Source organism: Rhea americana, unplaced genomic scaffold (genome assembly GCF_003343005.1).
Source record: "Rhea americana isolate MKP2758 unplaced genomic scaffold, rheAme1 scaffold_40, whole genome shotgun sequence".
NCBI classification, from domain to species: domain Eukaryota; kingdom Metazoa; phylum Chordata; class Aves; order Rheiformes; family Rheidae; genus Rhea; species Rhea americana.
In genome coordinates, this window is record NW_028186535.1 from 4,345,017 (window position 1) to 4,350,658 (window position 5,642).

General features: G+C 34.0%; 1 non-coding gene across 1 annotated transcript; it reads right to left on the reverse strand.

Moving 5' to 3' along the window:
• Positions 1 to 5,109: 5,109 nt before the first annotated feature.
• Positions 5,110 to 5,182, reverse strand: TRNAV-UAC (transfer RNA valine (anticodon UAC)). The gene has a single exon. It is a non-coding gene; the product is annotated as a tRNA-Val (tRNA).
• Positions 5,183 to 5,642: the final 460 nt, after the last annotated feature.

Here is a 5,642-nt window from a genome sequence, read left to right on the forward strand (position 1 = left end):
CAGTAATTTATTCAACATGCTAATAAATTAATAGAATCATTTAATAACATAGCAAAAAAAAAAGAAACAAAAAGACATAATTTTACTGGGCTTTTTTGGTGAGAGATCTGAAATTAGATAACTAATTCATTATTTTAAAATGATTCAGTTTATATTAAATGTCCCAATCTAAGTCAAAATAATACTATGAAAACATATTATACATTACAGTTCCAGCCCCAGTGGGCTTACAATGCAAACAGACAACATAGAGTCAAAGAACCTACATCCAAAAATTGATGGCTCAACAGTGACAGATTTTAGGACTTTAAAATGATTCAATTTATATTAAATGTCATAATCTAAGTCAAAATAATACTATAAAAACATATTATACGTCACTGTTCCAGTCCCAGTGGGCTTAAAATGCAAATAGCGCAGAGTCAGGAGCATTTCTGAGCTCCCAGGCTTGAGTGCATGTCCCATCTCTCTACTGAATCCGCAACGGTGCCTGAGCGTATGTATGTCTGCCTTCTATGAAAAAGAAACCTGGACGTGAGGTTAGCTTGACCTCACAGTTACCTGTGAGGTAATAAAAGACTATTGACAACTATGCAATTCAAACAAAAAAATCCACAGAGCGTACGTTTTAATTAATAATAATATTATATGTAAAACTATGTGTCTCTGAGAATGTCATTTATGCAAATTATTTGGTATGAGCTTTCCTGTGCTCTTTAAAGACAGCAGAGAGCTTCCTAAAATTTTCAGTCTGAGAGACAATTTTCTTTCAATACTGGAATTTTATTATTTTTAAAAATTATTTAAGATTTTTTTTTGAGTCTTATTGTTTGAAAAGTAATGACTCATTGTTACAGTGCTGCTTGAAGACACTCAGATATGCTGTGCTATATTTAACAAATCACTCGTATTTCAGAGGTTTTTTGGTTATTTTTTTTCCTCGCAGAGCCATTCCTGATCAAGTGTCTCTTGAACTCCCTATAATGAAATTGAAAAGGCACAAGTCTTATAAACAGATTCTCAATATAAGTCATATGAATTAATTGAGGTTGCTACCTCTGAGCAAGTAATAGAAACTTGGATGCCTTCTATGTTAATATTTGGGAACGTGCACTGAAAATTAATCTTTACTGTCTGTTTTAACATTATTTTCAGCACCTGAAGTGAGAATTTATACCTAGTAATCAGCATCATTGCCTTTAAAAAAAAGCAGGTTGGCAAATAGCCATTTAAGCTATATATTGAATATAAACTAAAAACTTCACTGTGAAAATACTAAATCCAGAAGCTAATTACAGCAATTGTTCAAACATAGTCATTTGAGACCAAGCCTACTCTTTTAAAATATGCAGTTTCTGGGTGCTAATTGGCAAAAGTGTTTTGGATGAGTGTGTTTTGTCATTGATGGGAGGGAAAAGCAATGCTGACTCTATTACACTTTTACGCTGCAACTAATTGGGTAAGATAAAAAGTGTTTCATGCTCCAAAAGTGGAATCACCCGAAACAGAAGAAATACCATCATGATCCCGTACCAAACACCTGACAAGTCCTGCTGGCGTGTGAAAGGGTATCCATACTATTCAAACATAGAGCATATCTCCTTATGTTACTTTCTGTCATCAGAAAAAGGCCACAGCTTCTTCCTAGGGGTGATCCAAAGCATCTACTGTAGGCACCTACTATGAATTGCCCATGAAGACATATCCTTCATGAGTAACTCTGTAAAGTGCCCTGTAAAAGTCATCTGAGTTGCTCTGAAGAAACACCATGCCACTGTCCATGGGACTGTTTTGTAAATTTGGTAAATTATTGCTCGAAGTCTAGTATTGATAACTATAGGAAAATCAATCAACAGTACGTAAGAGGATTCCTGTTATTATTCTTTGTCCCATATATTAACTGCATCAGAGCCATGAGAGAAAAAAAGAAAACACACCCATGACAACCTTGTGCCTTCCCTGGGAGATCTGTCACAACCTTGCAGCATCTGTTCTCCCTCACTAACCCAGTCCTACTCAGGACTGGGAAGCAGAGAGGAAGGAGTACTTCCTACCCTTTATGCACCTGTGCTATGGATAGAAACTGAGACATACGTTCATGCCCATATATAACAATATATATTTATGAATGGTAGCAGATCTCTTCACAAAATGCCAGATAAAATTATTTCAGCCTTCACCATGATGTTCACTCTGAACATCTAACTTCACCTCATACTGTAACATTTCAGTAAATAACATCCTGTAGTGCTTACACTAATATACTTTTTTCTTTTCAATAGTAATTTTAATTAATTCATCCTTTCTGACATTTGCATTTGTCTTCAAATGCCACTAGATAACAGAGTTTTAATCATTCCAAATAGCTTTTTAATTATAGACCTAATTACTTTTGCAGAAGGTTAAGCTGCACAAACAGGAATAAAACTGTTTGCTTGTGCTCTGTGTTAAGAATGATGTAGTGTTTTCTCATTAGGTATTCTGTAAACTTGCTCGGTCAGTTTTATGTGACATTTGGGAAAAAAAAAAGTGTATCAGAAGGCTAGAATTAGATTCTAGGACAGCTTAACACCCAGCTGTGTAGCACACTCATTGATCTTTTAATTAATTATGAAATCAAAGTCAGCCATCCTTTTCCACTGCAGTGGTCATTTTTGGCTGACATACTTGAAAATGTAAAGATACAGGAAAACAATTTTCCTGTGAGATAACAAGTTTCTTCTTTGTAAACATTTTTCTTTTCTTGTATGATTTTTTTTCATGCAAATTTTCCAGCACTGATAACACTGCTCAATGGAAAAAAAAAAAAATCTTACAGGAGGGTAGCCAGTTTAGTTAAACGAAAACAAAAGAGTTAGCTGACACATTGCTCTCATCTAATACACTTCATTAAGCATACTTCATACTTTGTGTGTAAAGAAGGTCTGAATAAGACCAGTGTGAGCAGAAGCTCTTTCATTCCTGTTGAAAAACATGCCAGATGCATTTTTATTCTATGATGTTATTATTACACTAGAACAGTTGTCTAACTGCATGGCTTAATTAGTACATCGGCTGCTACACACAGTATTTGTAAAAAATTACAAAGCTAAGCTTAGCTCAGGAGACTGAAACTTACATATTTCACTACCACTCTAGTCCAAATGGACTAATTAAAATTGAAAATCCAAAATATATTCCCCATCTACGGTCCTGACTCTCATTTGATAGACTGTATCTCACTAAGATTAAACAAGCTCAAGATGCCAATGTATTGACTTTCAGAGTTTATTTCACCCTTGTGTTCACTACTGTTTCGACCATGTTAATATGTATACGTTAGTTATGCTTTTTCTCTTTTCCTATAGTTTCTCAATAAAATTTGATTCTATCCAACTGAACCTTACTGTTGTATTGTTCTGTAATTATACATAGCCTTAGAGAAAGTAAACTTTCCAAACTTTCCTTTCAAGGGAGACAAAAACAAAAAAGAAACCTAAATACAAAGTTTAGGAGAAGAAGTAAGATTCAAAGTCCCTTGCGAAACAATGTCACACATAGAAAAATGTACACTTGAAGATACTGATGCAAATGCAGATATCTCTCTATCAAACTGCTGAATTCAGAGATGATCTTGTTTCATCTGTTTTCTAGATTTTATAAACTTCAGAAGACACACCAAAGATCCATCAGACTTTCTTTTTTGCCTGCTTCAGTGAGATTTATAATATCTATTAAAAAACTGAATATTCATAGTTTTCCAACTGTCTTTAGCATTATTGTGATTTGTTCTAATTTTGCACGTACGTAAGATCTATGGGCAAAATACATGCTCTTTTTTCTTCAGTAATATATCTGACTTTTTTGTTCTCTCAAATTGATGATACTAAAGTGTGAGACATTTTGAATGAATGGATGAAAGCACAGAAGCTACATTTAGAAAGTACTTTTCATCTCAGATTTTTAAAGTTTTAAAATACTACTTATAGTTGTTTTTTCTCTAGAAGGTTGTCTACAGTAGCTTTGTTCCTTTAAAAAAATTTTTTTTTTGAATACTATGTTATTTAAAGTGAATAAAAGTAGTATATAAAAGATTGCTGGTGGCATATCATTTTCTGGCAGTGTTTTGCTCTTCCATATATTAATCATAGAATCATAGAATGGTAAGGTTGGAAGGGTCCTCTGGAGATCATCTAGTCCAACCCTCAGTGTAGCCCATACGGGGATTGAACCCGAGACCTTGGCATTAGCAGCACCATGCTCTACCCAAAGGAAGATATTATTGACAAGAAATGTAGCCAGAAGTATCACAACTGTCAGTTTCAGCTCTGGAAAAGTTACTTATAAGCAAAAGACAGTGAGTGAATCCATCCATCTACCGATAAAGAGTCACAAAAGATTTGTTTTAGAAACTCTTAGAAACTCAAAGTATCTTGCTGCCTTACACAGAGACTTAAACATTATCTGTTCCTCCTTGTTCACTTTATCTTTTTTGTTTAAATACAGTTCTTCACAATTACAATTCAAGAGTTGTATTAAAATAAGTTTTATTAAAAAAATAAAATTATCTGAAGCCTGTGTCTGCAAATATGTCTTGCAAATGTTTACTCCATGCATTTACCGTAGCATACCTGATAATCATTACCTGACTATGCTTACTTTTAAATTTTGTGATAAAGGTTTATCTGAGAGCCTTAGGCATTATTTATAAACATACACTAAAAGGCATTTGGGATCATTTTAAAGACTAGAAGCAGTTAGAAATTTGTCCAGGCATAGAATTTATCTGTGTACTTAAAAGAAGATATTATATATGCCTAGAATATCTGACTTGCTGTCATTTTGTCTTATTGTACATAGGCAGAGGGACACATGAGTTAATGAAAAACAACAAAAAACAAACAAACAACAAACAAAAGGATAACTTCCCGCACGATTTAGAGACAGAGAGACCAATAAGTGACTTAGAAAGTCCACCCATTACTCTTCTACTTTTCTGTTCTGTTTTGTCTGTATTAACGCCTCAGCATTTTACACTCACTTCACACACAAACGCTATCACAGAATCAGAAATGTTGGACGAGACCTCTGGAGATCATCTAATCCAACCTCCCAAAGATTTCCTGGCACTGGTTCCACTGGGGCTTGAACCCAGGACCTTCTGCATGTAAAGCAGATGTGATAACCACTACACTATGGAACCACTGCTGATACATATTTATAATGGGTATTTTTGCTCCAGAAAAAAACACCATTCAAGTTGAATTCATTGATTTCAAGGTGAATTTGTGTTACCACTTTATATCCATTTGTATAAGGACAATCAAAACAATTTTCGGCAGTGTATATTACTAGAGTAGAATGAACAGCAAAGGCAGATTTGACAAATTCTGAAACTTTATTCATAAATATCTGATTCATAATTGATTCTCCTCTCTCTCTTCCCTCTGCACTCACCTGAAATTTCACAATAATAACCATATTTAGGCCAGGTTGTGAGGTTAATATTTTTTAGTATGGAAATGTTTGTGATTAAAATGAAGAATGGAAACCTCTTGGTCATACCCCTGAAGATGATATAACACTTACCTGTCAATCTTCTTTTTTTTTTTTCTTTTTTTTTTTGTAAACTACAGGGTTTAAGAATAATTTATTGTCCTATT